Source organism: Herpailurus yagouaroundi, unplaced genomic scaffold (genome assembly GCF_014898765.1).
Source record: "Herpailurus yagouaroundi ecotype Mexico unplaced genomic scaffold, PumYag 188, whole genome shotgun sequence".
NCBI lineage: Eukaryota > Metazoa > Chordata > Mammalia > Carnivora > Felidae > Herpailurus > Herpailurus yagouaroundi.
Window position 1 is genome coordinate 19,742,941 of NW_024412419.1, and position 25,756 is coordinate 19,768,696.

The window sequence follows — 25,756 nt, forward strand, 5'->3', positions numbered from 1 at the left end:
CTGGCCTGCCAAGTTTCAAAAGAGAGATCAGTCACGAGTCTTATAGGTCTCCCTTTATATGTGAGGGCACGTTTACCCCTTGCTGCTTTCAGAATTTTCTCTTTATCCTTGTATTTTGCCAGTTTCACTATGATATGTCGTGCAGAAGATCGATTTAAGTTACATCTGAAGGGAGTTCTCTGTGCCTCTTGGATTTCAATGCCTTTTTCCTTCCCCACTTCAGGGAAGTTCTCAGCTATTATTTCTTCAAGTACCCCTTCAGCACCTTTCCCTCTCTCTTCCTCCTCTGGGATACCAATTATGCGTATATTATTTCTTTTTAGTGTATCACTTAGTTCTCTAATTTTCCCCTCATACTCCCGGATTTTTTTATCTCTCTTTTTCTCAGCTTCCTCTTTTTCCATAACTTTATCTAGTTCACCTATTCTCTCCTCTGCCTCTTCAATCCGAGACGTGGTGGTTTCCATTTTGTTATGCATTTTGTTTAAAGCGTTTTTCAGCTCCTTGTGACTGTTCCTTAGTCCCTTGATCTCTGTAGCAAGAGATTCTCTGCTGTCAGCTATACTGTTTTCAAGCCCAGCGATTAATTTTATGACTATTATTCTAAATTCACTTTCTGTTATATTATTTAAATCCTTTTTGATCAGTTCATTAGCTGTTGTTATTTCCTGGAGATTCTTCTGAGGGGAATTCTTCCGCTTGGTCATTTTGGATAGTCCCTGGCGTGGTGAGGACCTGCAGGGCACTTCCCCTGTGCTGTGGTGTATAACTGGAGTTGGTGGGCGGAGCCGCAGTCAGACCTGATGTCTGCCCCCAGCCCACCGCTGTGTCCACAGTCAGACTGGTGTGTGCCTTCTCTTCCCCTCTCCTAGGGGCGGGAATCGCTGTGGGGTGGGGTGGCCCGTCTGGGCTACTTGCACACTGCTAGGCTTGTGATGCTGGGGATCTGGCGTCTTAGCTGGGGTGGGTAGGCAAGGTGCACAGGGGCAGGAGGGGCAGGCTTAGCTTGCTTCTCCTTAGGTGATCCACTTCAGGAGGGGCCCTGTGGCGGCAGGAGGGAGTCAGATCCGCTGCCGGAGGTTTGGCTCCGCAGAAGCGCAGAGTTGGGTGTTTGCGCGGAGCGAGCAAGTTCCCTGGCAGGAACTGGTTCTCTTTGGGATTTTGGCTGGGGGATGGGCGGGGGAGATGGCACTGGCGAGCGCCTTTGTTCCCCACCAAACTGAGCTCTGTCGTCAGGGGGCTCAGCAGCTCTCCTTCCCTTTGTCCTCCAGCCTTCCCGCTTTCTGAGCAGAGCTGTTAACTTATGACCTCCCAGACGCTAAGTCGCGCTTGCTGTCGGAACACAGTCCGTCAGGCCCCTCCGCTTTTTGCAAGCCAGACTCGGGGGCTCTGCTTGGCCGGCGAGCCGCCCCTCCGCCCCGGCTCCCTCCCGCCAGTCTGTGGAGCGCGCACCGCCTCGCCGCCCTTCCTACCCTCTTCTGTGGGCCTCTCGTCTGCGCTTGGCTCTGGCGACTCCGTTCTGCTAATCCTCTGGCAGTTTTCTGGGTTATTTAGGCAGGTGTAGGTGGAATCTAAGTGATCAGCAGGACGCGCGGTGAGCCCAGCGTCCTCCTACGCCGCCATCTTCCCTCTCCCAAGTCTGGATTCTAATTTTAAATATTTCTTCTATTTAGTACTTTGTTTTCATTCTTCAGGACTCTCTATTATCCATATGTTGGGTCTTCTTTGTGTATCTTCTCTATCTACCACTTTGAATCAACCTTAAATAAATGGATATCACTTCAACTCATATACGTACTCAGTGCCTAGTATGATAATGTGTACCTCAGTGAAGGATCCGAAAAACAAAAAAGAGAAAAGAATCAAACATGTCGTATGTTGCTTTTTATGGCCAATAGTTAGTCTACATGTGGAGGCAGCTCACAGAGAAAAGATAGCTTGATAAGCTGTCCATATATGATTAACTACTAAAATAGGGATAAAGAGATTAGGTGATATAGGATTGAATGATGCAGTGAATCACGAAAACAAAAAGACTGCTTCTAAAATCCAGGCTTACTAGGCTCTGATGTGGAAATCTTGTCTTTTCCATTCGTTTATCAATGCTTACATTCATCTTATTTCAACACTTGCTGACATTATATTTATACTTCACATTTTTTCACTTTTGTGCTGCTCTACAAGTTTTCCTCTGGCAGATATTTGATGCTTGTTATGTGTTGCCTCAGAATTTTGCACAACCTTCTGTCGTAACACTAACTACTTGGGTTGTCATGGCCCAGAGCAGGGGCTCTAAAATCTGATGGATCTGGAGTAGAATCGCAGCTCTGCCCCTTACTAGCTTTGTGACTGCAACCAAGTTACCTAACCTACAGCTTTATTTTCTTCATCTGTCAGAGAGGGATAAGAATAAGAATAGATTATTATAAGTGTTAAACTTGATAATGCATGTAAAGTGCTTAGTACAATGTCTGGCGCCCACTAAATGTCAACTTACCTTTACAGGCACCTCTGTGTCTCCCCTCCTGTACTATGGTCTCTGTGGAGACAGGAACACAGTCCCAGTAAGTTTATTGAGTGAATTTACAGCTCTATGTAAATGTTCTTTTTCTTGACCAAAGGTCATATGCCATGTTGGTTCACTCTCTAGGGGGCTCTTTTACAGAGAAAAGAACCCCAAAGAACCTCTTTCATGCTCATCTGGTAGGGCATTCTTAGAAGTAAATAATCTAGTTATTGATACTTGTTTTCCCTATCTGTGGTTTAGGAAACTCTTGTTGATGCATTTCCCCAGAGTTCTTGTGTCCATTAGTTTTCCTGCCCTATTGAAGACATGCCCGCACTTTTTCTCGAATGGCTAATCATTTTTCCTTTCAAATTTACCTTTACTTATTTATTTTTTAAATGTTTATTTATTTACTTTCAGGAGGGGAGGGGCAGAGGAGAGGGAGAGAGAGAATCCCAAGCCTGCTCTGGGCTGTCAGCGCAGAGCCCTGTGGGGGGCTCCATCTCACGAACCGTGTGATCATGACTTGCTCTGAAATCAAGAATGAGATGCTTAACCAACTGAGCCACCCAGGTACCCCTTAAATTCACCTTTGAATCCTTATTCCAGGGTACACTGTATGCAGCTAAACTTATTTTGCATTTAGCAACTCTGAGAAATATAAACATGCAATTACAGGACACATTGTCCTCTTTCCTGTCGTCAACCCAATGTTGCTTTCCCCGTGAACTTTATTAAGAGTTTAAAGGGGAAAACCAACCTAGCTATCTTTCTCTTTGACTTACTGCAATAATTAAAATAGTTCCTTTAAAAGTAATGTGTGGATATATTTATAAAAATATAGGTATAGTTGTGGATATACTGGAGATATGTACATGGTTGTATATATGGATGAAAAAGTGTTGCAAAATATATCTCAAAAAGTTCATGGTGGTAATTGGTAACCATTGGGTGGTGATATCATGAGTATTTATTTTTTCTTTGTACTTAAAAAAATATTTTTTAATGTTTATTTATTTTTGACGGAGAGAGAGACAGAGTGTGATTTGGGGGGCAGGGGGGCAGAGAGAGAGGGAGGCACAGAGTCCGAAACAGGGTCCAGGCTCTGAGCTGTCATCACAGAGCCCGATGCTGGGCTTGAACCCACGAACCGCGAGATCATGACCTGAGCCGAAGTCGGACGCTCAACCGACTGAGCCACCCAGGCGCCTCTTTCTTTGTACTTTTCAACAGAAATCCTTGTTGGGTTGCTTTCCTTTCTGCTCTCAGTTTAGCTGTGACAATTTTCTCAGAGACTGCTAATTGTCTTCAAAGTCCTTTTTTCCATTCTTCTTTAGTAATAGAATTTTTAGCTGAGTACAGGGATGCCCAGAATAAATACTACGTTTTACAGCCTCTCTTGAAACTAGGTTTGAGCCACGTATCTACCTTCTGGTTCATGGGATGTCCTTAGAAATGTCACGTGCGATTTGGAGAAAGGGTCCTTGAATAGGAGATGTGCATTTTTCCTCTGTTCTTTGTCCTTACCGACTAAGAAGCAGATGTAGTGGCTAAAAGTTGATAAGCCCTTTTGGATCATGTAGACAAAGGTCCCGCTGCAGGGACAGCAAACTGGAAAGCTGGAAGAAGCCAGGACCCATGACGACTTTGTTGATGTGCCCATCCACGCTTCTAGGCCCCTCCTCTCTGGATGGCTTCCGTGAGAGCAACATGGATGTTTAAGCCACTATTAACTTTGATTTTATGGTACAAACAAATCAAATCTTAACTGACATGGAATTAGTGTATCATTCCTATCATGCTTTGCCTCAAAGGTGAAGAATTTATATTATATGCTCTTCCCTGGGCATGTATAACATAATTTCCATACGTGAACTGTTCTGCCTTAGTTCTTAAACTGTTGTAAGACTGTTCAGTCTCACAAAGCTCTAGTTCCGTGGCCACATCAGTGTACATTTTCCAGGGGACACATGTGTGTGTTTGTGGCAGAACCCGTTTGTCGCAAAATTTTAGAAGCCACTGATTAATATGGTTAATGTAAATTAATGTAAACATGGTTAAATAAATTGCGGTACATTTCTGCTATTGAATATTATACAACAGTGAAAATTCATTAACTATAATCATATTATTAATAAATCTCAGGAACATAATGTTGGGCCAAAAGAATAAGTCCCAGAAGATGACGTATAAGTTCAAAAACAAATAAAACTAGCATAAAGTTTTGGCCCAAACGTATGTGTAATAAAATGTACAGAGAAGCAATGGTATGATAGAGGTGCCTGGGGGGGCTCAGTTGGTTAAGTGTCCGGCTCTTGATCTGTGGCTCAGGTCACCATCTTACGGTTCCTGAGATTAAACCCCCAGTCGGACTCTGTGCTCACAGCATGGGGCCTGCTTGGGATTGTCTCTCTCTCTCTCTCTCTCTCTCGCCCTCCCCCCGTCACACTCATGCTCTCTTCCAAAATAAATAAATAAACTTAAAAAGAAAAAAACCCAGGGTATGATAAAAGCAAAATTTAAGAGGACGGTTACTACCCAGCGGGCATTTGGGGGATGCGACAGAAGAGGAACACGTAGGTCAATGTAAGTCATGGAGGCCTTTTAGCTCACGGGTTGACAGTTGGATCTGAGTGGCTTATTGTATTATTATATAGATTATATAGAGTATCAATCAATTCAATGAAGTTTATGCAAGGACCAAAGGACGAATCATAGTCCTTGATTCATGGCACATTATTAACATGAATCAGGATTATGATTAATCCAGTCTCATGCTTTTGAAGTTCACAAAGCTATCATAGTACTTATGAAGCTGCCTATTAGGCAGGACTCGTTTTATTTCTATAAACCAGGCAACAAGCATGGATGCGTTTCTATTTGTGTACCCAACTGTTTCCCTATCCAGATTTTTAAAAATAAACTTTTAATTTTAGAATAGTTTTAGATTTACAAAAAAAAAAAAGTTGCAAAAATTGTACAATTACTGCAAACACCCCGCCAACGACCAACCCTCTTTTACCTAAGTGTTAACATTTTACATTACTACGATACATTTGTTCCAATTAATGTACCAGGGATGGTACGTTATTATTAACCCTAATGAGATTGTAAGCGTCCTGAGAGCAGGGCTCGTGCGTCTCAGCACTCCCTAGCATCTTGCCTCTAGTCGGCTCCACGTGTGGGGAATTGATGAGGAAATTAAACTTACTAAGTGACTAAATTATCCGCAGAAATAAGGCCCATATTTCATGATCACTTATAATTTGCTTTAAGCAGCTAAAGCTGCTTTGAGATATAACCCTGAGCTAAGTTGGGTTTAATGTTCTTAAAAGTCACTGTTTCTGAATTATTTACAAGGGTTCTCATTAGAATGAGCGCAGAGAGCTGAGTGCTGAAGTGGGTATTTTTTTTCTTCCCTCGGTTTCTTTTCTAAATCAGGTCACAGAAAATGGATGCTATTTCTTTAAATAATATAACCAAGCTGATCCCTGGATTACAATTAGGTTACGTAACTTGCTTATGAGCTGCTTTTCATTAAGACTTGCAGTGGGCAATGGGGCTTTACATTTCAGAGCAAAGCTGGAGAACAATCCTGCTAAAAGCCAGAACACATGCGGTGTCAGAGGCAAGGACTGTAATAACATCGGCACGGGAATGAGTTCAATGTAGGCGGCTTCTTTTCTCTTTAAATCCTTAAAACATCCTTTGTCCTACCAAACTGCCTGGTTCCAAATACATCTAAAACATCCGAGAGAGAGCGGAGGGCCCTCACCAGGAGGGAAGGTCGCTGTGGCTGGTCCCCGAGAGGCTGAGCAATGGGGAGCTCTCTAGGGAGGACATTATCAAGTTTCTGCAGAACCATGGCTCTGTTTCATTTCTTGCAGAACACAAGTTACTAGGAAACATTTAAAAAATGTGGCCAAGGGAGGTAACAAAAATCCTAGCATCCGCCTACAACCGTATCTCTGCAGATGGGCATTGCAGAGGTACGTACGGTAAGAAAAGTAGAAGGTATCAGACCAGGTAGAAAACAAGAAGCTTGATGTCAAAAGAAGCGAGAGTCGGAGGAGATTCTGGATGCGGCTTCATCAAAACATACAAACATCTGTTCTTAGAAGTGGGGATACAGGGGCGCCTGGGTGGCTCAGTCGGTTAAACGTCCGACTTCGGCTCAGGTCATGATCTCACGGTTTGTGAGCTCGAGCCCTGCGTCGGGCTCTGTGCGGACAGCTCAGAGCCTGAAGCCTGCTTCGGATTCTGTGTGTCTGTCTCTCTTTGACCCTCCCCCACTGTACTCTGTCTCTCTCTATCAAAAATAAATGTAAAAAGAAAAATTTTTTTTAAAAAGTGGGGATACAGCCAACTTTCCCCAAAAGGAAGTTGTTCATCCTTGTAATATAGGGTACTCACTGCAGGGGGAGACCATTTTTTGATACTCCTAGAAAAACCACCTCACAGAACATGATAAATGCTGGAAATTGAAAGTTTACAAGTTAGAGTAAGCAAAGGGATCAGAGAACGGGACAAAGTGCTCTTGACAATAAATATGCAGGGAAAACTCTGCTGGAGAGTGACCCGGAACAGGCTCGTGGAAAGAAAAGACAGTGTAACGCCCAAATTCTACCGAATGCAAAATTCCTTTTGGAAATGGAGTTACTGCATAGTGATTGAAATAGCAATCAGGAACAATTCAATGAACTTGGAGCCCTTTATGTACTTGAAGAAACACCTGTGATTTGCTTCCCGGGAACAGCCAAAAGTGTAATTCTTTAAGCAGTTAAAGTTTGCTTCTTAACTTTTGATAAATGTGATCTGATCCCAAACTTAAGAGGAGTATCTTATTATGCCGCTCTATAAAATAATGAATAGAGAGAAGTTCATCTCTTTTGTCTTCTAGTTAACTTAAAAAAGTTATAGTTAACTTTCAACTACTAATATTTAATATTTCTAGTTAATGTTTGTAAGTTTTTTAACTTTAAGACAGACCTTCAACTATCAATAATACTACCAATGCAAATGTAAACTGCATGCTTGAATGCAAAGCAGTTAATTAATTCTAATGGTATTGCACATTAATCTTGGCTTCAACGCAGTCTAAAACTTGCCTAAGCCCTGTTGGTTGCTGGGGAGTCTTTGATTCTTGTGCGTGTGTCTAATTTACTAATGAACTTGGTGTCATTTAGGGCTGAAGCAAGCACATCTGAACGGGTCTGGCTGCTCTGGGCAGCTGGGGAAGGGCACCCACAGTGTTCTGAACAGAGTTGGAAGAACACCAGCGCTGAGATGAGTCAGAGCCTCTCAAAGTGTGTGGTGAGTCACAATCAATGCCCCCCACCCTACCCCAGCTGTAACCAAAAAAAAAAAAAAAAAAAAAAAGTTGGGGGGGGTAGTTCTAAAAGGGAAGCAATTAAAGGACACACCACAAATCTCCTCCCTCTTATCCTTTGCACCCTGAGTGTGCCTTCCTAAGAAGGCACAGACCAGAGACCATAGTCTAAGTGCTGGCCAGAAGGAGAGCCAACAAAGCTAACTCTGATTCTAACCGTAGCATGACAGACCATAAGAAAGGGGACAGACGGGCCAGCACTTGCCACTGGGGTGTGATCCCCAGCAATGAATCTTGGAGAATCTGTAAGTGGTCCCAGGATCCAGGGAGATGTATCAGGGAGCCTGTGAGCCCTGCATCTTAGACAGTTGGGTTAAGTTTAACTCCTTCTTCTGTCATTTATGCTTGTGATATTGGGGCAAGTCACTTAAAAACTCTGAACCATATTTCCCTTATCTGAAGGTAGTAGTATTCTTTCCCATTAGGTGGTTGGTTTGGTGATGGGGGGTGGGAGAAGGGACTGCAGGTTGCTAAGCAGGATTTCATGGTATTGCTCAGTTCAACACTGAGCCTAAAATGAAGGAGGTACTCCCTAAAGTATACGCTGAATGACTATCTAAGTAATCCTGCCCCTGGATCATCTGGGTGGTGCTGTGCTTGATACCCGTTGGCTATGTTTTCCAGGACACAATTTCTTTAGACCCTCCCACATTCCCCAGAGATCAGGAACTGTCTGTCTGTCTTCTAACCTGGGAATTGTGTATGTTCTATGAGGAAACATTACATAGAAAAGCTACAAGTTTAAGTGTCTAAAGGATCAAAAAGCTCTGTCCAGTGACCTATAGATGCGTACATTTTCAAAAAAATGGCTGTCCCCTGCCAATAGGCTACCACTGAAAATTAATATCTTAAAATTTTTTTTTAATTTTTTATTTTTTATTTTGAAGAGTATGGAAAGGGGCAGAAGGAGAGAGAGAAAGAAAAAAATCTTAACTTAAGCAGGCTTTGCACTCATTGCGGAGCCTGACACAGGCTCAAGTCCATGACCCTGGAATCATGACCTGAGCTGAAATCATCAAGATCCGGAAGCTCAACTGCTCAACTGACTGAACTACCCAGGTACCCCTTGAAAATTAACATCTTAATGATGGCCAGAAAGCCAGAGGCTTTGTTAGTGCTCACTGTGGAGAAATACCTTTCAGCATTTTACCGAAGCCTTCTTCTCTGAAAGGCTTTGTTTTGGGTCCACCCAACAAAAAGAATTGCAGATAAGGCACAGAAGCCCTATCTAAAACCTCCAATCTAATAGAAGGAAATGACTGTGCAGAAGTCTGGAGTACAGAGGCAGGCTGCCATAGGAAAAGCCTGAAGACAGAGTCGTGAGACAGTCTTGCTAATTTTTGTAATTCTCACATGGCCTATTGTTCCGTCATGCAAAAAAAAAAAAATAATGCTAATGCTAATGAGGTAATAGTAATAATGTAATCGCAAACATCCCGAGTACTTATTCCATGCCAAACAATGTGCTGAGAGCCTTGTGTATCTATAGGTTGCTTCCTTTAATGTTTACAACTCTACTAGGTAGCTTCCGTTATTGAAGCAGATTACGGATAAGGGAATTAAAGCAAAGATTTTTCTCTAGGAGATGCTAAAGACATTCATTTGCTTGTTCATCTGAATTTCAGCACCTTCTAAAAATTTAGGAAACAAAAATGGAAGAAAAATTGTGTTTTGCTTCTAGATTCTACTAGAAAGGGGTACGAAGAAAACTAACATGACTTGAGTAGTGATTATGTGTCAAGCACCTTCACATGTGTGATTTCATGCGCTCTTCATTTCACAGGTGAAGAAACGGAAGGTTAGCGGGGAAGGGGAGTTCAGGTCGAGCCCAAATATGCCTGACTCCAAAGTCCACGTTCCTCCCATTCTATCAGTGAGATTCTGGCTCTGCCACTAGCTAGCTATCAAAATCACTTACATTTTCCAAACCTTAATGGTAAAATGCAGATAAAATGCCTGCCCATATAACCCTTAGGACATTCTGAGAAATCACGTGAAATAATTGGAGTGGTATAAAAAATGAAACAGGCACAGATCCCAACAGCAAATAATCTAAATTCAAATACAAGAGATATAAACATAACTTTTTTTTGTAAGTTAGGTGTCAAGACACCTGGCTGGCTCCGTTGGAAGAGGATGCAACTTTTTTTTAATGTTTATTTATTTTTGAGAGAGAGAGAGAGAGAGCGCGTGCGAGCATGAGTTGGGGGGGGGCGCGCAGAGAGAGAGGGAGACAAAGAATCTGAAGCAGGCTCCAGGTTCTGAGCTGGCAGCACAGAGCCCAACGTGGAGCTTGAACTCATGAACCAGGAGATCATGATCTGAGTTGAAGCTAGATGCTTAACCAACTGAGCCACCCAGGCACCCCACCGTGCAACTCTTGATCTCAGTGTTGTGAGTTCAAGCCCCACAATGGGTGTAGAGATTACTTAAAAATAAAATCTTTAAAAAAAAGTGAGGTGTCATCATACCTGTCTGAGAAAAACGTTGGGAGCACAGAAAAGAGTATTTGTGTTGTTTGGGTGAGCCATGGAAGAATCCATCTAAAAGGTAACATTTGAGCTAAACCTTTAGGATAAGGAGGATTTCATTAGGTTAAAAAAAAACAAAAGAAGTGGAGGGAGGATATTATAAGGAGAAATGACAGAGGCAAAGGCATGGAGGCATGAAAGAATGTGATGTATCTAGGACACTGTGAGCTGTAGAGAATGGCCAGAATACCAGGTGCTCTGGGATTAACAGATGATGAGCCTAGAATGATTGGACCAGACTCAGAAGGCCTTGAATGCCACGTTAAGACCTTTGGACTTAATTCTGTAGACAACTGGGAGCCACCAAGGGTGACTACCCAAAGAATCCACAAGGACAAAGAGTCTGAGCAGGGCCTTTTGCCATCCTGTTCTTGTGATGATCACAAAGTCCCATGTTCAGAACATCACAGTCTGTTGCCATGGAAATAGTAATGGGCCTCACTATGGGAATAAATTATCCTCATCATTATACCTTTCTTCCAAGGAACTCAAAGTGTTTGTTGTATGTGTTTTCTTTTTCTTTTCTTTTCTTTTCTTTTCATTTCTTTTCTTCTCTTTTCTTTTCTTTTCTTTCTAACAGAAGCACCAGATGGTGGTTAAGGGAAGGAAGAAAGCCTAAAGACTGTTGAATTAAAGGAGATTTCAAAGGAATGGAAGGAAAAACACAAGTTGAATTTTGAAAGGTTTAATCAAAACAGATGGCAGAATATCTCAGCCTGAGGGAAGGGGAAAATTGTCTCAGAACCCATCTGAAGTGGGAGCTTCTTCACCCTTGCTTCCTGGGTCCCTGTCTGCTGCCTCTCTGCAGGCTGACAGTTCAAGCTGGATAATGAGGAAGGAGAGGCGCATGCCTGTGTGTGTGTGTGTGTGTGTGTGTGCGCGCACACACACTCACACGTGTGTGAGTGTAGGAGATAACATATATGCCAGACACAAGAATTAACGTTGTTGAAATGCTTTTTAAAGTAAGTTGCTATAAATACTGATTTATTGTGCATGTGATCTTTATTTTCAGACAAAACAATTTTTTTTAAATAACAGAAAGTTTTACGATTTTTACAAAATTGTAAAGGGGTATAAAGAAACTATTGTTTTTGTGTACACACTTTCCTATATCATCCTATTTTAATTACCCATTTAATTCAGTCTTTGAATAGAATACTCCTATGAGGTGGGTAGGCATTGCTATTCTTTTTTTTTTTTTTAATTTGAGAGAGAGAGAGAGAGAGAGAGTAGGGGAGAGGGACGGAGGAGGAGGAGGAGGAGGAGGAGGAGGAGAGAGAGAGAGAGAATCCCAAGCAGGCTCCATGCTGGGGCTTGATGCCACAACTCTGGGATCATAACCTAAGCCAAAATCAACCAACTGAGCCACCCATGTGCCCTTGTTATTCCTTGTTATGAAGGAAGACAAGGCCCACAGGGATTGCAAATATTACCCAGGCTATTTCTAAGTGGCAGAGCCTAGTCTGGAGTCTGGTTAGCTCAGGCATTTTCCAAAGTTCCAAAAGAGTCCTGGCACTGCCACTATAAACCTGAGAAAAACTGGGCAACTTACTCTTCCTTTCTGGGCCTCAGTTTCCTATGTATGATCAGAGGAAAAGCTGTGTCTACTCCAGCATTCTTTAGAAGCACCAGCAAGAAGTATGAAGAATGAAAAAGAAGAGTGAAGAGCACTATGCATATTTTCTGATGGTCTGTGCTCATCATTTGAGCTCTCTGGGTCCCTGTCTTGCCAGGTTGCCTCAGTTATTTTGAAGGGACCAAGTGTGTTCTGAGGATTGAAATACTTATTTCAAAACAAAAAAAATTATAGGGGTGCCTGGGTGACTCAGTTGCTTAAACATCCAGCTCTTGACTTCAGGCTGGGTCACGATCTCACAGTTCGTGGGTTTGAGGCCTGCATTGGGCTCCTTGCTCACGGTGTGGAGCCTGCTTGGGATTCTCTCTCCCTCTCTCTTCTCCTACCTGACTCGTTCTCTCTTTCCCTCTCAAAAAATAAATAAATAGACTAAAACAACAACAACAACAACAACATATAAAATGCAAAAGGCAGGGAGAAGCTAGGGCATTGAGGTACATGTAATGGTTACATTTACATAACACATGTATTTAATGAGTGTCTACTATGTGCCAGGCACTGGCTCATTGGAGGATATACTACAATGAACAAAACAGAGTCTGTCCATATTAGATAAAGTGCTAGTGTACAAAATCTATAAAGAACTTACCAAATTCTACAACCTAAAAACAAATAATCCGATGAAGAGGTGGGCAGAAGACACGAATAGACACTTTTCCAAAGAAGACATCCAGATGGCCAACAGACACATGAAAAGATGCTCAACATCACTCATCATCAGGGAAATACAAATCAAAACCACATTGAGACACCACACCGGTCAGAGTGGCTAAAATTAACAACTCAGGAAACAACAGAAAGGGGAGAAAGGGGAACCCTGTTGCACTGTTGGTGGGAATGCAAACTGGTGAGGCCACTCTGGAAAACAGTATGGAGGTTCCTCAAAAAATTAAGAATAGAACTACCCTACGACCAAGCAATTGCACTACTGGGTATTTATCTAAAGGATACAAAAATGCGGGGCGCCTGGGTGGCGCAGTCGGTTAAGGGTCCGACTTCAGCCAGGTCACGATCTCGCGGTCCGTGAGTTCGAGCCCCGCGTCGGGCTCTGGGCTGATGGCTCAGAGCCTGGAGCCTGTTTCCGATTCTGTGTCTCCCTCTCTCTCTGCCCCTCGCCCGTTCATGCTCTGTCTCTCTCTGTCCCAAAAATAAATAAACGTTGAAAAAATAAATAAATAAAGGATACAAAAATGCTGATTTGAAGGGGCACATGCACCCCAATGTTTACTGCAGCACTATCAACAATAGCCAAATTATGGAAAGAGCCCAAATGTCCATCAACTAATGAATGGATAAAGAAGATGTGGTTTATATATACAATGGAATACTACTTGGCAATGAGAAAGAATAAAATTCTGTCATTTGCAACAGTGTGGATGGAACTGGAGGGTATTATGTTAAGTGAAATAAGTCAGTCAGAGAAAGACAGATATGTTTTCACTCATATGTGGAACTTGAGAAACTTAACAGAAGAACATGGGGGAAGGGAAAGAAAAAAATAGTTGCAAACAGAGAGGGAGGCAAACCATAGGAGACTCTTAAATACAGAGAAGAAACTGAGGGTTGATGGGGGTGGAGGGGGCAGGGAAAATGGGTGATGGGCATTGAGGAGGGCACTTGTTGGAATGAGCACTGGGCGTTGTATGTAAGTGATGAATTACAGGAATCTACTCCCAAAGCCAAGAGCACACTGTATACACTGTATGTTAGCTAACTTGACAATAAATTATATATATAAACAAAAACAAAAACAAAAACAAAAACCAACCAGGGTCTGTCTGGCTATCCTAGAAGGCCTAGAAAAAGAGCACTCATGCAAGAATTTCCACCTGGAAGCTGCATTTAAAATGAGCCATGGGGTGCCTGGGTGGCTCAGTCGGTTAAGCGTCTGACTTTGGCTCAGGTCATGATCTTGTGGTTTGCAAGTTCGAGCCCCACATTGCGCTCTCTGCTGTCAGCACAGAGCCTGGAGCCTGCTTCAGATTCTGTGTCTCCCCTCTCTCTGCCTCTCCCCCATTCGCACTCTCTCTCTTTCTCAAAAATAAACAAACATTAAAAAAATAAACAAAATGAGCCATAATCCTACGTGAAAGATTACTTCCTGAATTTGTATCTTGTACCTTCTTCAAGGAGGGAAGGAAAGTTACATCACTTTTAACCTGCCTTAACAGTGAAGCATGTGTCCCCACTCCCTGTGCATCCTTACCGCATATAATGCTTCTCAGCTTCCTGAATGTTTCTGAGGTTTAGATATGAACCACACATTAGACGGATCGAGGCAAAAAGCCTTGTATTTGAATGCTTTATCATTCTGCCTTTTATGGACTGCACTACTTCATGGAATGTACTAGTGGTTGATAACTCAACTGGCTGCACGTTGTGGTTTTGCTGTGAGCGGGGAAAGGGAAGAGGTGGGGGAGGAAGAAGGAGTACACAGAAGCCCAGCCCAGGGATGTGCTGGCTCCTTAGCTTCAGGATGATCTTGAGTCCTTCTGAGCTGTCAATATTTTTCCATTAAAGACTATACCTTTTGGTCTCTAACACATTCTCTCTCGACGTACTTTTTTTTCTGCTGCCCCACTCTGACCACCTGATGCAGTTCTGTGCACAAATTTTACTGAAGCTTAAGCACATTGGCAAGTGTTTCTTACCCAAGGCCTTTGGGTATGGGGCCGGTGGAGCCAGAGAAGTACATCCCAAATGGGTTATAAATGCCAGGGGGTTAGGAGAAAATTGGAAGAGCCTGTAACCAAACAGGGCTTGGAAAAACCTGGAAAAGCAGCAATGAGGAGCAGCGGCTGGGAGCAGAGAAGTGGAAGGGTCTGGGTGGGGGTGGGGTGGGATTTGGGAGACAGAAGCCATTAGAGAGATCTCAGGCATTTTCATGGCCACGGCAGGTTCATTTTAAGGCAAGGATAGAAGGACATAGGACATGGGCCTTGGCCTTGGGAAGGATTTTGGATTTTATTCTACCAGATATTGGATTGGATGTTAGGTATGATTGAGAAGGAAGAATCAAGGAGTCAAGTGATGGTACCATTTATGGAGGTGAAGACTTTTAGACAAGAACCAGGATCCTCGACTCTGAAAAAGTCATTTCATTTCGCTTTTGTTAAGTTTGAGTTGTGTTTGGATGCAGGAGCCTGAAACCGAGGAGAGTTTTGGGTTGAACAGTGAATTTGAGAGATGTCAATATATAGACACTTAGTACGTATTCAGATGTAATCATCTAGGGAGAGAGTGTAAAAGTATTCTTCTCTGCATTTTCAAAGAAGAGAGAACTCAGGGTAGGGGGAGATTAAGTACCACGTCAGAGAGACCCATACTGCCACCAGTAATTGGTGGAACCGAGATTCAAACCAAGGTCCATAATGGGTACAAAGAATAGCTAGTTATTTTTGTTACTGTTTTTGTGGCTATTTTTTCTTGCTGAGGTTAAGGCTTGGCTCTATTACATTTATGTAAAACCAGCTTAGCACCCTAAATAGCCCTGTAAAAATCCTCTGCAATGATAGTCCAGTGCCCTGGGAAACCCCCAGGCTCTGCCTCCCACCTGTCATTGTAAACCACTTGCCTTGTCCTGGGATCTCAATTCCTGTTCCTTTGCCCAGCACCTGGTTATTTCTGTCTCTTAGCCCAGATCCTTTGGCCTGGCACTTCAGTGGGACTCTCTGGCATGTTTCCAGCTTTGCCCATGCTTGCTATCTTTCCCTTGACTCCATCAGTTAGAGCCCACGGGCCAGTCTTTCCTCATTTCTGAGCCTAGTCCTGGATCCCAGATCCCTAGAGCAAGTAGGGTTCCCTGGTATTTGCATGTCTTAAAAGGAAACCTTAGGCAATTTCCTGTCTCTGTACCTTAATATATATTCTTTCCATTAAAGGCATCCTGGATATATTCTTCTTACTCCTATCTTATTTTTCCAGACTTGGGCTAATCAAGTAAGATATGATCTTCATTTCTTTATCTTGGATCTTCTGAGCCTTCTGTTTTGCTTTTCTCTTCCATCTGTCCCTTATAGACTTTTATACCTTTTAAAAAAAACCTACTTTACCTTCTTCTTCTTGTTTCCAGATATCTTTGTTTTTCTTGAAGACCTTTTATCATTTCACGCCTGTGTATTGCTCTCTCCCACACTACATCTGATTATTGCTAGCTGCAATATTAAAATAAAATAGTTTAAACTTCATTGATACCTTTTGACGTTGACCAGTTCTAGCTCTTGCTCTGAGATGTCTTCTTACAATCACAAATATTGTTTGGGGGACAGCCAGGTGTCTAATCATGCATTTCCTTCATCGCTAATATAGGGTGACCTTCAGGTGGACTTCACCTATTGGTTATCCATGGTCAACATTCGTTCAGATTGTCCAGTAGCCATGCTGGCAGCCATTTAATATTTTAAAGATCACCCTGGCTAAAATACTGATATTTCTAGAATAGAGGCATACTGAAAATACCACCTGTTAACTTTAATCAGCCTGAGAACTCATTGATACTAAATGTCAGTTTATAAGACTCCTGGTGGCCCACTGATCTCCAAGTTCTTCCTGGAAATAGTGTGATGAAATGAACACAGCAACATCCCAAAGAGATTTACAGGGCTTCCTTGCTGTGATTGCTGTTGCTATGACTACCCAAGAATCTGGATTTCCCTTGCCCTTGTCCAGGGATTCTCAACCAGGGCACCTTTGACCCTTGGGGCAATAGAAGAATCTCCAGTTGCAGGGCGGGGGAGGATTGCTTGGAAAAACACATTCAATATTAGAATATACTTTTACATTTGAAAAACAGATGAAGTCTTTTCACTATTCAGACTAAAGACAGTAAAAATGAGCATGTGCAGAAAATAAAATAATCTCAATGGGGCAGCCAGGGAGAGGGCAGTGTTTTTCTAATTTTTGTTCTTGTTGTGACCCATAACAAAACAAGAAATACATTCTACATCTTAATTTAGTACACATGTGTGTATGTGTGAATAATTAAAACAAAAAATTTTAAACAGTTCTTATTCTTTTAAAAAATAAATTGCTGGTCAGGAGCAACTGCATTGATTACATGATCCATAGTTTGAAAACATTTCCTTCAGGTGATAGTGTTAGAATCTTTTGTGTTTTTTTTCAATATATGAAATTTATTGTCAAATTGGTTTCCATACAACACCCAGTGCTCATCCCAAAAGGTGCCCTCCTCAATACCCATCACCCACCCTCCCCTCCCTCCCACCCCCCATCAACCCTCAGTTTGTTCTCAAGTTTTTAAGAGTCTCTTATGCTTTGGCTCTCTCCTACTCTAACCTCTTTTTTTTTTTTCCTTCCCCTCTCCCATGGGTTTCTGTTAAGTTTCTCAGGATCCACATAAGAGTGAAAAAATATGGTATCTGTCTTTCTCTGTATGGCTTATTTCACTTAGCATCACACCCTCCAGTTCCATCCACGTTGCTACAAAGGGCCATATTTCGTTCTTTCTCATTGCCACATAGTACTCCATTGTGTATATAAACCACAATTTCTTTATCCATTCATCAGTTGATGGACATTTAGGCTCTTTCCATAATTTGGCTATTGTTGAGAGTGCTGCTATAAACATTGGGGTACAAGTGCCCCTATGCATCAGTACTCCTGTATCCCTTGGGTAAATTCCTAGCAGAGCTATTGCTGGGTCATAGGGTAGGTCTATTTTTAATTTTCTGAGGAACCTCCACACTGCTTTCCAGAGCGGCTGCACCAGTTTGCATTCCCACCAACAGTGCAAGAGGGTTCCTGTTTCTCCACATCCCCTCCAGCATCTATAGTCTCCTGATTTGTTCATTTTGGCCACTCTGACCAGCATGAGGTGGTATCCCAGTGTGGTTTTGATTTGTATTTCCCTGATGAGGAGCGACGTTGAGCATCTTTTCATGTGCCTGTTGGCCATCCGGATATCTTCTTTAGAGAAGTGTCTATTCATGTTTTCTGCCCATTTCTTCACTGGGTTATTTGTTTTTCTGGTGTGGAGTTTGGTGAGCTCTTTATAGATTTTGGATACTAGCCCTTTGTCCGATATGTCATTTGCAAATATCTTTTCCCATTCCGTTGGTTGCCTTTTAGTTTTGTTGGTTGTTTCCTTTGCTGTGCAGAAGCTTTTTATCTTCATAAGGTCCCAGTAGTTCATTTTTGCTTTTAATTCCCTTGCCTTTGGGGATGTGTCAAGTAAGAAATTGCTATGACTGAGGTCAGAGAGGTCTTTTCCTGCTTTCTCCTCTAGATAGTGTTAGAATCTTGGGTGAAGGTGCACTTTTTAAGCTTATTTTTTTTTAAAGGGCATTTTTTTTTAGAAGTTGACCAGGTCCTTCAGATTACAGACTTACTTCCCTCTTTCCTTCCCTTTCTTTGTCTTCTCTTCTCTTCTCTTCTCTTCTCTTCTCTTCTCTTCTCTTCTCTTCTCTTCTCTTCCCTTCCCTTCCCTTCCCTTCCCTTCCCTTCCCTTCCCTTCCCTTGTCCTGTCCTATCCTGTCTTGTCTTCCCTTCCCTTCCCTTCCCTTGTCTTGTCTTGTCTTGTCTTGTCTTGTCTTGTCTTGTCTTGTTTCCCCTCCCCTCCCCTCCCCTTCCCTTCCCTTCCCTTCCCTTCCCTTCCCTTCCCTTCCCTCCTCTCCTCTCCTTTCCCCTCCTCTCCTCTTCAGGGTCTCTGTTACATTTATTTTATCTCAACTTACACAGGCAATGTGTGAGTGCAAAACTAGTGTGCTAAGGAGTGTGGAAATCCTAGATTATATAACACACGAAGCTGGTAAATTGTAGGTACATGGTTTCATGATTTAAACTTAAACTTATCTGACAATCTACTAAGAGCTTGCTTAATAAATGATTATGAATAAATATATCATTCATTCATTCATTCATTCACTTTATCTCATGATGTTAGTTCTACCAGGTAATGTGTGCCCCTCAGTCTCAATGAAAGCCCAGTTCTTAGCTCACCCAGCTTACAGGGAAGCATGGTCTGATTTCCCTACATACTTAAAGTCTCACTGTCCCACACAGGATGTGTCACACTCCACTCAGCTCCCACACAGGATGTGTCACATTCCACTCAGCCTCTTGATATCCTCCCTCATCAGCATCTCCTGGCTACTCTCTTGCTGGGCTTCCTCTTAATCTACTGTTTAACTTAACCTTTTTCTAAGAGTGACTTTCTGAGCTTTTCTTCTATTTCCTGATCATCCAGCTCCTCTATTGCTTTCACCTTTCCCTTCCCCAGAAGGCAAGAGCCCAGAGCAGGTGTGTCACCTACCTCGTCTATCAGACAACTGTGCAAGCGTAGTTTCTTAAATCCAATCTGATATTCTTTTTCCTGGTATAAATTAGTAAGATTCGTTTTAACATTTCAAGCTGGTGGGAGGAGGAGAGGACTACTTTATGGCCTCTGAATAAGGACAACTGCCCAGTCTGCCTATTCTAATTACTGGGGGCCAGTGGTGGTGGTGGTGGGGGGTGTGTGTGGAGGGGGATGGAGCACAATGCAGTGTTAAGAGCATAGATTTTGGAGTCGGGCACTTGGATCGATGCTCTGCCACTCCCTAGTGGCTTATGACTTTTCTGTCTCTTTTGGCCTTTGGTGGTAATCTTACTGCCTACTTCACAGAGACATGGTGAAAATAGAAAGAAAAAAAGGCAGGTAACACAGCACCTGGAGCCTAGTAAGTGCTCGGTAAGTGGAAGCTATTATCAGCTATTATCTCTTGGAAATGTACACTATGGTAAGGATGTCCACACACTCAAATCGAAATGGGAAGGCCTTTTTCCTTGCATGAATGAGGTACATCTTGTTGGCTTGTGGCTTCTCTGCTTCTCTCTGCACATCTGTTTTCCTCTGTCTACTGATAGCTCACTCTGCTTTTTTGTTGTTCCTTGACTCTTCAATGTTAGTTGGCAATTTTAGCTACCACTGCTGTGTTTTTTAGTGCAAAGATCCAGCAGAGGGAACTAGGCTTGCCTAGTTCATCTTTTTGTCCCAGACCATAAGGGTAGGATGGTCCTGAGTCTGGGGCTCACTTCATTAGTCATGCGCTGTGTGACTACTTTTGGAAGGAGAAGTGGTTGGTGTCTCCTGGGACTTACACAAGAGGACACACTTGGGAGAGAAGGTGGAAAATGTCTTGTCTCTAGTTGAACTTCTGGTTCAGCATACATCCTTATTTTGATCTAAAGAGTCCTAGAGGACAACAACAAAGGTCTACCAAGGTGACAAATGGTGCAATTAACCAGTTCATCACTTAAATAATGGGAGTGACCATTTGCTTTATGAAGAGAACTCTGCTTTTCATTAGGAACCCTCATGGGATTCATTCAAATTGTAGTTGCTTTTTTATGCACATACAATATACTTTATTTTACAGAGGGTGATCACCTATAGGTTTTTCTTAGGAAAAGTAAGTTTCCTGTTGTCACCACCACTTTTTACACAATACTCAGCCTAGCTCATTAATTTACATTCTTAGATATATACAAATCTTTTTTTCACTAGTTTATATATTATTGTATCCAATTGACAAACATTCTTCACTCAGCATCTCTTTTTACTTCCCCCTTTATTCTTTCTTTTTTATTTTTCCATTTTTTAATTTATTTTGGAGAGAGAAAGTGTGTGTGTGTGCACATGCACTTGAGCAGGGTGGGGAAAAAGAAGGAGAGAATCCTAAGCAGTCTCCATGCTCAGCGCAGAGGCTGATAGGGGTTCAGTCCCACAACCCTGGGATCATGACCTGAGTTGAAATCAAGAGTTGGATGCTCAACCGACTGAGCCATCCAGATGCCCCTCCCCACTCTTTCTTTCTTTCTTTCTTTCTTTCTTTCTTTCTTTCTTTCTTTCTTTCCTACTTACTCTTATGCCATTTTTTTTCTCATTTCAGTCTTAGTTGTTTTTGCTATTTTCTGTATATTTCACATTGGTGGACATTCAAGGACATTGATGAAAGAGCCTCCAACCAAGGGTTTCTAGTGCTGCAGCAGCCACATCCAGGCTTCCATAGCACAGGAATACCAGTACATTGATCCTCACATGTCTTGTGTATACTTCAATACCATGCAAGTGATTATAAATCCTAGTTCTACAGTTGAGTCTACACTCCAAAATTGTTATCAATAAGCTGGAAGACTTGACACTTTATAGAAACATGTTCTTATCAGATATAATGGCCCTGACTCATTAACTCCTTAGTTCATCCCCCCCACCCCCACCCAATGGCTGCTATTTGGCTCTCTTCTGGATATTGTGCCAACATCTTAGCACATTTAAAATTAAATTTAGCAACGCCTGGGTATCTCAGTTGCTTGAGCATCTGACTCTTGATGTTGACCCAGATTGTGGTCTTGTGGGTCATGAGATCGAGTCTCACAATGGACTCCATGCTGAGCCTGCATGGAGCCTGCTTGGGATTCTCTCTCTCCCTCTCTCTCTGCCCCTCCCCTGCTTGTTCTCCCTTTCTCTCTCTCTCTCTTTCAGAATAAATAAATAAACATTAAGATTGAATTTATTGTATTCTCCCTCAAACTCTATCCCTTTCTAGCTTCTCTGCAGGTGAACGATGATGAGAACTGTACTGTGTCCATTTGTCCAGGATATTGTCGCTTGTGCTGCTCTTTCTCCAAAATCGTTGTATTTGTGCCTCACAAAACTGCTATGAGGCTGGTAGAGACCCTTTACAAATGAGGAGACAGCACAAGAGGGGATAAGTAATTTGTCCAAAGTGACAGAGGCAGGTCTTCTGACTGTTGGTTCTGTGCTGTAAGCTCAGGAGCACCACGCAGCACCTCAAGCTCTGACCTCAGGGTTGTTTCTGTTCCTTTCAGTCAGTGTGTCCCGCATGGAACACATCCCAAAGCTTTCCTGCTTTCTCATCTGCAGTGTCCCACACTTGCCATTGTCAAACTAGTTAGACCACTACCTCCCAGTGTGGGCCCTCATCTGCCCACTCCTTGGTCCCTGGGAACACCTCTCCTTTTCTGTTCTTCCCTTCTGCTCTACTCCAGCCTGAAGACATTTGTTGAGACATGAGGTTTATTTTACATACTTTCTCTCTTTCACAACTTCTTCCCTTTTTGCCATGTCACTTTGAGGTCTAATTCTGGCTTCCTAGCAGGACCGAAATGCGGGTCTCGTATACAACAGCTGTTAGGACAGTAGCACCTCATTAGTAATTCCCACAGCCATTTGGATAGTAAATATCTGTGGCTAATTGGAAAAAATCATATGTGTAAATATGCTGTTCTCATGATATCCCTCCCTTCTAGCCTACATCAGCCTCCTGTTTCCTATTTTAGAAAATTCAAAATAGGCCCTATATCCAAGACTGCCTGTTAACTGTGAATTTGCTGACCTTGCCCTAGGTACCAAAGCAATGCAGCACTGAAACTGTCTGTGCCAGCCTTCAAAGATGCATGTAGCCAGGGCCTCCCTTCAGGGGGCAGATGATGGAACCATCAGTTTCAGTGATGCCAGAAATTTCCCAAGGAATAGGAAGAGAACTGACACTTATTCTGCACCTCCTTGATGCCAACACCAAGTATGGTATTGTATCTACTTTATCTCGTTGAATCCCAACATCAACCCTACAAAGCAGATAGAGATGGGGGTGGAGAAGGTCCCAGCGTGGCCACCCAACCTAAATTCAGAGACAGTAGTTTAAGGATAGGATCTGGAAATCTGGTGGGAAGGGACCCAGGTGCTTGAAGAATTAAGGAGGGCCTGAGAAATAGCTCCTTCTACGGAGAATGGGGCATATTCGGGTAGAAGTGGGAGAGGTGTCATGAGTATTGTTAACTGCCTGTCACTAATATCATCTGCTGACTCTGCTGTGGGGGTTTTGCCTTAATCCTCCTGAGACTGCACAAAAGAGCAGAAACAAACAAAGCCATTTTACTTGAAAGCTATTGAGGCAGAATGTTATGACCTGAGGCACCCTTGCTGGGCAGCTCAGGTGGCAGAGTGCAGCCCACGGGACTCTGGAGAGACTAGACACAGAGAGCACACAGTGACCTGGAGCATGAAGGCATGGGGCACCTGCAGCCTCAGCCTAGGCCTTGGCCAGAGGGCAATAGACTTCACCCCTGACATCAGAGCTGGGTAACAGGGACATGGTCAACTCCATGGGCTGCTTGGATGACTATAGCTCTTTAAGAATGTCATGAGACAGCCACTGGCTCCATGTCACATGCCCCCTCCCCACTCCCAGAGCCATTTGGGAGGAAGTCAAAGAGGCCTATTCCACAACTGCTACTTTTGCTGGCACATTTTCATCACTCTCCGTTCCCACACCTGGCTGGGATGGCCCGGGAAGCAGGCCACAAACCTATCTTCCTCTCCATTATACAGATGAGAAACTGAGGCTTGAGGAATTCACGTCACTTGCCTAAATTAATACAATTAGAAAGTGGCAGCACTTGGATTAGAAGTTAGGCCTTTTTCATTTTGAAGCCCATGCTCTTCCCACTTTCTTGTTCATTCAACAAGCACGTATTGAGTGCCTACTGTGTATCAGGCACAGGAAGCAACGGGAAATAAATATAAGATTCTGCCCAAATGAACCCCACACCCAGTGGCAGGGTTGGTAACTGTTCACCAAAATTCATGGGCTCTTCTTCCCGGACTCATAGCTGGGCTATGTTTCCCATCTTACTTTGCAGTTAGGTCTCCGGCTTGCTGAATGTGAGTGGAAATGATGAGTGACACTTCCAGGCCTGGCCCATAAAAACCTCCCTCACATGTTTCTCTACCACCCTTGGAAGCCATGTGTGGAAAATGGCAGAGCTGCCTCCGCTGATGAGGAACATATGATTTGGCCTGTTACATGAACAAGAAATCAATTTATATTGTGCTTGAAACATTATACATTTAGGAATTTGTTTTGTTGCAGCACTGGCTGTATCTTAATTGAAACATACTCCCACACGAATACTGCCTGGAATGGTTTTCCTTGTACCAAAAAAAATGACAGATCAACTTTCCTCCTTTTTAAATGAAACTGCTTTCTGGAGACAACTCTGAAAATCTAGTGGTGTTCTATGGAGAACGATCACCTGTTGGCTGAATGGGCAACACCAGAGACTCACGAGAGAAAGCTTGCCTTGGTCCAGTGCTGCCCATACGAGGGACAATTCTTCCCAAGTATGGCTCTGTATTAGCCATCCCACTTTGCAAAAAGACCTGATGCTAAATCCTCCAAACTGGCTTCTATCAGTTATAATAAAGGTGACATCGTAACCTCTCTCTGCCCCCCTTTTGTTTTACTTTCGATTTGTTCAGATCTCAGGTTGCGAAGATGGCCACTTCTTATTGAACCCCTTCCGAGACCTTGAAGATTATAATAATCTTTGGACAAACCAGCGGTCAAGGGTTGATTAATTATATTATGGTGATTGTGCAAATAATCCTCACAATTGAAACAAGTGGTAAACTATGATTATGTTTTGGTTCTAGTATAATTTTTTTCCTGAAGTGAATAAATGCCCTATTTTTGCTTTAAATATTTTTAGTTTTCTACGAAGTGATCATTATTTTTTTCCAACTGCTAGGATTTCTCTGTCAAAGATTTTTAAACAGTACAGTAAAATCCTAACCATAAATGAAAAGTTGATAAATTATAAAACATTAAAATTAAGAATGTATGTTCATCAAATGGCATGATTAGAAGAATACAAAGGAAAAGCACAGAATGGCAGAAGATATTTGTAATACATGTATCCAAAAAAGGACTTATGTCTGGAATCTATAAAGAATCCCAATGGATCAATAAAAGAGAGCACAATAAAAAAAAATGGGCAAAAGATTTCAATAGCACTCCACAATAGAGGATTTCAACTAGCTCTAGACCTATGAAAAGGTAATCGACTTCATTAGTCATTGGGAAAATATACACTAACACCACAGTGAGGTCCTACACATCTACCAGAATGGTTAAAATTAAGAAGGCAGATAATCCATGTGATGTCTAAAATGCGGAGCAACAGTAACTCTTACATGTTGTTGTTGGAAATATAAATCTGTGCAACCATTTTGGATAACTATATGTACTACCTATTAACGCTAACCTGACTCTGTGAATGAGAAACTCCACTCCTTGATATATACCCAACGGAAACGAGTATATATACTCACAAAAGACGTGGACAAGAATGTTCCTAGCAGCACTGTTTGTAATAGTTAAAAAGAGGAAGCAAATGTCCATCAGTAGTAGAATGGATAAACAGTGATGTACTATACAGCAATGAGAATGAACAAATTATGACTATTTGCAGCATCGTGGATGAATCTCGTAAAAGGCAACATGGAATGAGAGAAAACGGATACAAAAGAGCACATAATATACGACTCAATTTACATAAAGTTCAAAATCAGGCAAAACTCAGGGTGACTGGCTGGCTTAGTGGGTAGAGCGTGCAATTCTTGATCTCAGGGTTAAGAGGTCAAGCGTAGCGCTTACAGAAAACAAAAACAAAAACACAACAGGCAAAACTCATTGGTGAAGATAGAGGTTAGTTTAGTGGTTACCATTGTTGGGAGGAAGAGGGCTTGAGGGAAACCTTCTGGGGTGCTGGTTATATTCTATTTCACAGTCTGGATTCTGATTACACATTGTTCACTTTATCAGAATTCTTTGAGCTAAGCACTTATGATGTGTGTACTTCTCTACATGTGTGTTATTCTGTAATGAAAA

General features: G+C 42.4%; 1 long non-coding RNA gene across 4 annotated transcripts; it reads left to right on the forward strand.

Moving 5' to 3' along the window:
- Positions 1–2,503: 2,503 nt before the first annotated feature.
- LOC121044197 (uncharacterized) lies at positions 2,504–24,866 on the forward strand. 4 transcript variants are annotated; one of them, XR_005797193.1, is made up of 4 exons: positions 2,504–2,564; positions 7,693–7,819; positions 22,431–22,611; positions 23,727–24,866. It is a non-coding gene; the product is annotated as an uncharacterized LOC121044197 (long non-coding RNA). The 4 variants fall into 4 exon arrangements; XR_005797192.1 differs by lacking the exon at positions 2,504–2,564 and having other exon boundaries at positions 7,521–7,819; XR_005797194.1 differs by lacking the exon at positions 2,504–2,564 and having other exon boundaries at positions 7,522–7,819; positions 23,957–24,866.
- Positions 24,867–25,756: the final 890 nt, after the last annotated feature.